General features: G+C 41.2%; 1 long non-coding RNA gene across 1 annotated transcript; it reads right to left on the minus strand.

The window, feature by feature from the left end:
• Positions 1-1773: 1773 nt before the first annotated feature.
• Positions 1774-3699, minus strand: LOC109895043 (uncharacterized). The gene is made up of 3 exons (XR_002255929.2): positions 3559-3699; positions 3196-3378; positions 1774-2722 (listed from the first exon to the last, which is right to left on the minus strand). It is a non-coding gene; the product is annotated as an uncharacterized LOC109895043 (long non-coding RNA).
• Positions 3700-9690: the final 5991 nt, after the last annotated feature.

Raw genomic sequence — 9690 nt, forward strand, 5'->3', positions numbered from 1 at the left:
AACTGATTTCTGTGGAATGGAGAAGGAGACCATTTTGCATTAGTTTTTTTCCTGTATTAGCAGAATGTTTGGGATTGACATACAGAATTTTGTTACAAAAAAAATAGAACCGTATATACTATAATGGTTTTGATATCATGATTTATTTCAGAAATTCTGACGTAAATAAAAATGTAGTATATTTAATTAACGTGCTAATAACAATAGGTAAGTTTCATATTCAAAACCTAACTGTTTTCACTTTATAAATGAGTTTCAACAATATGGCACCACTTTAACTAAAATGAAAAACAAAAAGGCAATTAAAACTTGTTGTATTATTAACGAATATGATTTGTTTGTTTAGGATTTCTGGCAATGTAAAAATATTGTTTGTATGCTTGGTTGCATGTGACTATTCCTCTTTTGTTTGATGATATTTGTTAATATTTTTTTTTATTTTTTATTACAAATATTTTTTAAAAGTACCCGGTAAAAATTGAAGTCATATTGAACAACCAGAGAGAACCTTCTCTACATAGGAATCGGATACCACATTTTTTCCCATACATCAAAATAATGCTTTACTGTCAATCAGCAATTACTTCCCTAAATAAGGCCTCAACAAGGCCCCAGTTAATGGTTGAAAATAACTTATTTCAGTGTCAATGAGTTACACTGAGTGGATAAAATATTAAGAACACCTGCTCTTTCCATGACATATGCTGACCAGGTGATTCCAGTTTAAAGCTATAATTAATCCCTTATGGATGTCACTAGTGAAATCCACTTAAATCAGTGTAGATAAAGAGGAGGAGAAAGGTTTAAAACAAAATTGTAAGCCTTGAGACAATTGAGACGTGGATTGTGTATATATGCCATTCAGAGGGTGAATGGGCAAGACAAAATATTTATGTGCCTTTCAACGGGGCATGCCAGGGGTACCAGTTTGTGTCAAGAACTTGCAACTCTGCTGTTTTTTTACGCTCAACAGTTTCCTGTGTGTATCACGAATGGACCACCACTCAAAAGACATACGGCCAACTTGACACAACTGTGGGAAGCATTGGAGTCAACATGGGCCAGCATTCCTGTGAATGTGTTGTACACTCAGTACATTAATAGTGTTGGTACCGTGTTCTTGCAGTAACCTGTAAAGCTGGAGCAGCCTGCAAGGCAGGGGGAGGTGTAGGTGATGCCGTTGTTTGAACACACAGGGTCCCACTCCCAAGCCAAGCAGGAGCAGTCTCTGTTACACTCTGACAACAGGCTGCCATCGTACACCAGTGGACCTGGGGAACAGAGTAAATGGCTGGCAATAATGATGTTTAAATCATTTCCGCTGAACTATCATTGACATAGGCACAGTGACAAAACTGCCAGGAATCCTGGCTCAGTAACATCAATACTGTATATTCCCACAAGAGGGAGCCCCGGCACAAGCCCATGTGTGTTTTGGTCTAACTCCCTCATATTCTACTGATCAAAACTTTTGTTTTCATCCACCCACCCACCCACCCACCAACCAACCAACCAATCAGATGTCATATTTACCCGTTGTAGGACACGGTCAGACCAGCCACCTAAACGTTGTCACACTTAGTGCCAGACAGCGGAAGGAGGAGGAGGTAGGCCATGAAGGGGGTGACAAAAGACAACTGGGCTCCAGACACAACGCCAAGCTTATACCTCTTCATCAGTAGACCTCCCAGGAATATCCCCACTTTCGTCACCCCCTTCATGGCCTACCTCCTCCTCCTTCCGCTGTCTGGCACTAAGTGTGACTCACCAGGAAAAGTTATACTCAGACGTCTTTAGTGCTACCAGTGTGCTGGAGTTTCATTTCCACTCATGTTCAACAAAACTACAGGGGATGGGAGAGAACAAAAAAAGTGTATTTAATGCCATTCAACATCAGTACTGACAGGAGGGAACATTTCAGCTGGAGCATGTCCAGGTTTCTATGGCTTCGTTGAGACAAGCAGCCCAATTCAGTAATTTTTTTGAGTAATTTGTATTTTGAGCAATCAGATATGCTCTGAAAAACAGCTGATGCGAAAATATCTAATGCGATTGTTCAAAAGACCTATTAGTGGAAAAAATATCATAATTGGGCTGCCTGTCTAAATGCATCCCTTGTCTCTCTGTCTCTGACCCAAACTTCAGTCCTTGCATCGATTACAGAGGGCTAAAAAGGATTACGATCAAGAATTGTTCCCCCCTACCCAATGTCCGCTGCCTTGGAGTTGGCCCTAGGAGCCCAATTCTTCACCAAACTGGACCTACGCAACGCTTAAAATCTGGTGAGAATCAGGGAGGGAGATGGGTGGAAAACTGTCTTTAACACCCCTAGTGGTGACTGAGTATTTAGTCCTTCAGAATATCGAACTCAATGGCAGTCTTTCAAGCATTGATCAATGACACTCTTAGGGATATGTTGAACCGGTTCGCCTTTGTTTACCTCGACGACATCCTGATCTTCTCCAAAAACTCTTCCGGAACACATACGGCCCTATCCCACCTCACTCAAGCAGGTTTTTGCAGGAATCCCGAGGCTGACAGGGCATTCATAGAGCTTAAGGGACGTTTCACCTTCGGACCCATCCTCGTTCATCCTGATCCTACTCGTCCCTTTGTGGTAGAGGTGGACGCCTCGGACACCGGATCTGGTGCGGTCCTTTCACAGCGGAATGAGGACAAGGAACTGCACCCATGCGCCTTTCTCTTGTCGTGGAAATTTCCTCTATTTACCAAATCATGAGAGCAAACCACACACAAGTCAGAGTTAGTTATCAAAGTCCATCTTTAATTATATGAGCTCTATCACAACCCTGTGACTCTCAGATCAATTCAGTGTCTATCAATGAAGCAATAATAGCAAAAAACACACATTGTCACACAGCATAGACATAATAAATCATTCAGCTTTGTCTCCTAAACTATGTTATTTTCTCAAACTCAGAACCATAAACCAATCCTCCATATCAACAGGCATATATCAAATCCATCCTATCTTGACAAGATCACAAAGACACACTGACTGGCACACAGACATTGTGGAGCCAAGAGATACACGCTTGACCTCTCCCCTCTCTCCGGCCCAAACAACTTAGTCTTGACATAGAACAGATACTGCAACCCGCCACAGTATTATGCAAAAATAACATTCTGATGAGAAGTAACTTACAAACATATGATGAATATAAAACATCTTACCTATGTTACCAACCAATTCTGATTATTCCCCAACACTCTCCAAGCGGTTCTCGCCAGCGGAAGGGAACTACGATGTAGGCAACCGGGAGCTCTTGGCAGTTAAGTGGGCCCTTGAGGGGTGGACACTGGTTGGAACCACTGCTTCATCTTCTGGTCTCTTCTCTGCATCTCTTAATCCCTTCTCTTAACATGTATGGCCCCAAAACATAATCAAGCAGCTGACCAATTACACAAGACTTTAGTTGTAAGTTAACTGAGATTAATCAACAACTGGATACATTTCTTTATTTCTAAAGTGAAACTATCCTCTGCATTGGAGCATCTCTACAAGTACAAATTTAACCAGTATTTAAGTTGTTTTACCGTCCCATGAAGAAGTGTGGCAGGCCTGTGAGGAAGGATCCTACAGCCGTTAGGAAACAGCCCATAGCAATCAGCCTGGGCCGGTGCAGCTTCGCCCCAAAATGGCTGACCACAGCCAGGAACAGCAGGTTACCTGCAAGAAACCACAACACTACAGTAGCCAGGAATCGCAAATTATAAACGCTGTTAAAAAAAAAAAAGATAAAAAAAATTGCATATCAGTTTGGATACTAGGCTGCAACAACATAGCATCACATAAAACAATGTTAGGGGTTTGACAGTAGAGTCATGGACAAACGCCAGTCAATCAATTAATAGGAACAACTATAAAACTGGACAGTATTGAGAGCAGACTGATTGAACCACAAAAAAAATGGATTATACTGTAGTCTGTAATACATTCAGCTTTAAGATAGTGGCTGGCACCTCCAGAAAATCGTCTCTCTCTCACTGTATGCACAAAAAGTCCACCAATCTGAGCGTGCTCGGCCAGTTTACCAGCTAGTGAGCACAATTTTACACAAAACATCCAAAACATGTAAAACCAACTCAGAAATCCCTAACAAATAGATTATTGATTTTAAAAAATATCCTAGACAAAATCCAGCACAAGTAAGCTACTCAGTAAACATAGTCTATGTGACTCGTAAATCGTTTTTTACCTCAGCTAGCATCAAGCTAACATATACTCTCACTCAATGTAAATCACGTTCTTCTCTCACTCAGTTCGACACAAAGCTAAAACAAAACCTTTCCTAACGTGATAATATCTTGACAAAGTTGTTAAATATCATGTTATTACATATTGTGTATATATTTGAACATTTGGAAGTCCTGTTACATACCTGTAATAGGAAAAAGAACAGACACAGTTTACCTCTGTAAAGTTCTGGTCCTTATTCTGCAGAATGGTGAGCGCTTGGCCAGAAATGGCTGTTTCTCCTGCTACAACAGTAGAACAGCGCCATCTATTGGCCTGATGGACTGCTAACGCAGTTTGTAGAAAATACCATTTAGATTCATTAAGACGAATACATAAACAAATTGGGGGGGATAAATAATAAATGGGTGTCTGTTTTTAGTGAATTTGTTTTCAACCCATTACACATGCACAATCGTACATGTTCATTTTAAAGCATTATTAAGAACCTTGAGTGTGGAACTGCAGTTCGTTTGGTGGCCTGCTTGTCAGGACACACATCTCCTGTTGTCTGGTCAGCTTCGCTCTGTCCTCTGCTGAATCACCCATCCTATCCAGTCAGATATGCAAAAACCACTTACATTTCTCATGTGAACACGGGAAGTGTTCCAAAACATGTTTTCACATGATTTCACATAAAATGTCAGTTGAAATAATGTGGTTTTAAGGTCAACACCTGTTGTATTCGGCCCATGTGACAAATACAATTAGATTTTTTAAAACTTTTGTAGGCTTTTTGAATAGCCTTCATCGGGCGAAAATGTAGCTCATTGGTCTTCAGTGCAAGAACGTCATAAATGGCATCTGGCAAAAGTAAATGAATTCACAAATATAATTAATATCTTAAATCAACTATTCTCAACTGGTGGGGAGGTTTTGAATGGGTCGTGAGGTGTCCAAAAATTAAAAGGTAAAAAAAAAATTGGAAAGCCAGGTAGAAAGTAATTACATTTAATCTCTTGAACAATTTTTCTTCAATCACAGTTATGACCTATTAGCAGGTTGATTTTGTGTTCTGAAACCAGTGAGTTTTTTACCATTTGTCATCCCAAATATTGGCAAAATTGAATTATTGTAGGCTATTAAAGGCTATTAAAGAATTATTGTAGGCTATTAAAGGCTATTAGAATTAATGACAATGAAAAAGGTAGGAATGTTGTTCCCTTGTCATATAATTGCTACATTTACTATCAATACAACGTGAAATTGTTTTCCAGATTACAGTTTGGGATCATTTTTTATTTTCTCCATGCATATATTGGGTTGCGACAGATTACCTGGTTCAATTTAGTTCCCGAGGCAAAACCAGTTGAGAACCACTGTCTTAAATGACTGCATTTTCATGAATTTCTAGATATAATTGGCCAGCCAATTAAAAGATTAGGAGACAACACCTGGAAGTATGACGTAGGATAACGTCACTTGTATAGCGTAGACTGATCGTTAATTAATTGTTTGGAATTGTGCTCATGGCAAGCCTTCTGTTCACCTTAGGTTCAATGTACAAGTTGAATATGCTTGTGCACGATAGTCATATCAAATAATTTAATTTTAACATGCTTCAGATGTAAACTCTTAGTGAAATGTGTCCTTTTCCAAAAATGCAGAGTCAAAGATAAGAAATAAGAAATAATGGAACAGTGAATGAAAAGAGTAAAAAATACCATGGCGATATTTAGGGTGTAGAAAATAGCATGTCAACAGTGCATTCAGAAAGTATTCAGACCCCTTGACTTTTTCCACATTTTGTTACGTTACAGCCTGATAAAAAAAAAATCTTCCCCTCATCAATCTACACACAATTACCCAATAATGACAAAGCAAAAACTGTTTTTAGAAAACGGAAATATCATATTTAGTATTCAGACCCTTTACTCAGTACTTTGTTGAAGAATCTTTGGCAGCGATTACAGCCTTGAGTCTTCTTGGGTATGACGCTACAAGCTTGGCACACGTGTATTTGGGGAGTTTCTCCTATCCTTCTGTGCAGATCCTCTCAAGCTCTGTCAGGTTGGATGGGGAGCATCGCTGCACAGCTATCTTTTGGTCTCTCCAGAGATGTTCGTTCAGGTTCAAGTCCAGGCTCTGGCTGGGCCACTCAAGGACATTCAGAAACTTGTACCGAAGCCACTCATTCATTGTCTTGGCTATGTGCTTAGGGTCGTTGTCCTATTGGAAGGTGAACCTTCGTCCCCAGCTTGAGGTCCTGAGCCCTCTGGAGCAGGTTTTCATCAAGGATCTGTATTTTGCTTTGTTACTCTTTCCCTCCATCCTGACTAGTCTCCCAGTCCCTGCAGCAGAAAAACATCCCCACAGCCAGGTTTCCTCCAGATGTGACCCTTGGCATTCAGGCCAAGGATTTCAATCTTGCTTTCATCAGATCTGAAAATCTTATTTCTCATGATCAGAGAGTCTTAAGGTGCCCTTTGGCAAACTCACTGAGGAATGGCTTCTGCATGGCTTCTCTACCATAAAGGCCCGATTGGTGAAGTGCTGCAGAGATGGTTGTCCTTCTGGAAGGTTCCTCCCATCTCCACAGTGGAACTCTGGCTGGGCCACTCAAGGACATTCAGAGACTTGTACCGAAGCCACTCGTGCATTGTCTTGGCTATGTGCTTAGGGTCGTTGTAGAAACATCTCAAGGATGATCAATGGCAACAGGATGCACCTGAGCTCAATTTCGAGTCTCATAACAAAGGGTCTGAATACTTATGTAAATACGTTTTATTTGTAATACATTTGTAAAAATATCTAAACCTGTTTTTGCTTTGTCATTATGAGTCTGAATGTGTGGCCAGGCCTTTTCTGGTGGTGTCGGGTGGAGATTGTAAGAGTACGTGGTCATTTAAGGCCAGATTGTTCTTCAAGATGTTTAAACATTCATTGATGACCTGCAGGGTCAAATAATCATCACACTAGTTTATAGAGGATGCAACAGGTCAGCACCTCAGGAGTGAATGTCAGTTGACTTTTCATAGCCGAGCATTCAGAGGTAGAGACAGCAGGTGCGGTGGAGAGAGTGGGAGAGAAAGAAAAGTGACTAGCAGCAGCATATATGGTGAGTGTGAAAGAGCGTGTGGCATCAGTATGTGTGTGTGTGGGTAGAGTCCAATGTAGCCTGCAATTGATGCTTGTAAAATATTATGACTGAAGCCATGCTCGTTTTAAAGTTTCCCCTTGTCTTTTGTTATGAGCGACGGGCACAGAACATTTGGAAACCTGTTGCAACAACACCACTTTTGCCGCTCATTCATTTAGACTCGCCAATATTTGCAAACTCAACCATCGCTAATCTAAATGAATAATTGTATGCTGGCCACAGACTCCTCTGAACTGATACATGTCAAGGAAGTACATTTTCTGTCTCTGTAATCACATAGGCCTAATTGGTAGAAGTTGCCCATCGACGTTCCAGGGTCAGATGTTTTTTGTTGACCTAAATAGGTCTGCAGATATCATATGTTATTTGTCACATGCGCCGAATACAACAGGTGTAGACCTTACAGTGAAATGCTTACTTACAAGCCCTTAACCAACAATGTAGTTTTAAGAAAATACATTTTAAAAAAGCAAGAGATAAGAATAACAGATAATTAAAGAGCAGCGGTAAATAACAATAGCGGGGCTATTTACAGGGGGTACCAGTACGGAGTCAATGTGTGGGGACACCGGTGTTGAGGTAATTGAGGTAATATGTACATGTAGTTAGAGTTACTAAAGTGACTATGCATAGATAATAAACAAAGAGTAGCAGGAGTATAATGCAAACAGTCTGGGTAGCCATTTGATTAGATGTTCATGAGTCTTATGGCTTGGGGGTAGAAGCTTTTTGTTGTACTTTGGACCTAGACTTGGTGCTCCGGTACCGCTTGCCATGCGGTAGCAGTGTGAAGAGTCTAAGACTAGGGTGGCTGGAGTCTTTGGCAATATTTAGGGCCTTCCTCTGACACTGCCTGGTATAGAGATCCTGGATGGCAGGAAGTTTGGCCACAGTGATGTACTGGGCTGTACGCACTACCCTCTATAGTAATAATTAATGTCTTAATTATGTCAAAAGTTATTGTACGTTTTTTATTTTGTTGTACAATAAGGGTCATGGAGGGAAAAGCATAATTGACCATTGGGATCAATGCTGCTTATTTTGGGCAGCCATCTCCTTCAATATCAGAATTACTCAATTATTCACTGTTTTAAAAGGGTTCAGTATTTTACAGCTTAATGTTAGATGGTTCCTCAATGTTTGATCTGAAACTAGTCTATGGGCCAGGAAACACTGTAATCCATGCAAAAGCCACCACAAACTTCAGAACTTTTGCAATCGCTAGCTAAAAATCAGTGGGAGTTTTTATTTATGTATTTTATTTCACCTTTATTTAACCAGGTAGGCTAGTTGTCCACATATTCTAAGTCAGAACCGTCCAGAGTAGTGATGCTGGCCGGTCGGGCAAGTGATGGCAGCGATCGGTTGAAGAGCATGCATTTAGTTTTATTTGCATTTAAGAGCAGTTGGAGGTAATGGAAGGAGAGTTGTATGTCATTGAAGCTTATCTGGAGGTTAGTTATTAACACAGTGTCTAGAGAAGGGCCAGATGTATACAGAATGGTGTTGTCTGCGTAGAGGTGGATCAGAGAATCACCAGCAGCAAGAGCGACATCATTGATGTATACAGAGAAGAAAGTTGGCCCGAGAATTGAACCCTGTGGTACCCCCAAATAGACTGCCAGAAGTCCAGACAACAGACCCTCCGATTTGACACACTGAGAAGTAGTTGGTGAACCAGGCGAGGCGGTCATTTGAGAAACCAAGGCTGTTGACTCTGCCGATAAGAATAAAATAAAATAAAATAAAATTTATTTATATAGCCCTTCGTACATCAGCTGATATCTCAAAGTGCTGTACAGAAACCCAGCCTAAAACCCCAAACAGCAAGCAATGCAGGTGTAGAAGCACAGTGGCTAGGAAAAACTCCCTAGAAAGGCCAATACCTAGGAAGAAACCTAGAGAGGTTGTGGGGTGGCCAGTCCTAGTGGGGTGGCCAGTCCTCTTCTGGCTGTGCCGGGTGGAGATTATAACAGAACATGGCCAAGATGTTCAAATGTTCATAAATGACCAGCATGGTCGAATAATAATAAGGCAGAACAGTTGAAACTTGGAGCAGCAGCACAGTCAGGTGGAAGTTGAAACTGGAGCAGCAGCATGGCCAGGTGGACTGGGGACAGCAAGGAGTCATCATGTCAGGTAGTCCTGGGGCATGGTCCTAGGGCTCAGGTCAGTTGAAACTGGAACAGCAGCATGGCCAGGTGGACTGGGGACAGCAAGGAGTCATCATGTCAGGTAGTCCTGGGGCATGGTCCTAGGGCTCAGGTCCTCCGAGAGAGAGAAAGAAAGAGAGAAGGAGAGAATTAGAGAACGCACACTTAGATTCACACAG

This window comes from Oncorhynchus kisutch, linkage group LG8 (genome assembly GCF_002021735.2).
Source record: "Oncorhynchus kisutch isolate 150728-3 linkage group LG8, Okis_V2, whole genome shotgun sequence".
In the NCBI taxonomy this organism is placed as follows: Eukaryota; Metazoa; Chordata; class Actinopteri; order Salmoniformes; family Salmonidae; genus Oncorhynchus; species Oncorhynchus kisutch.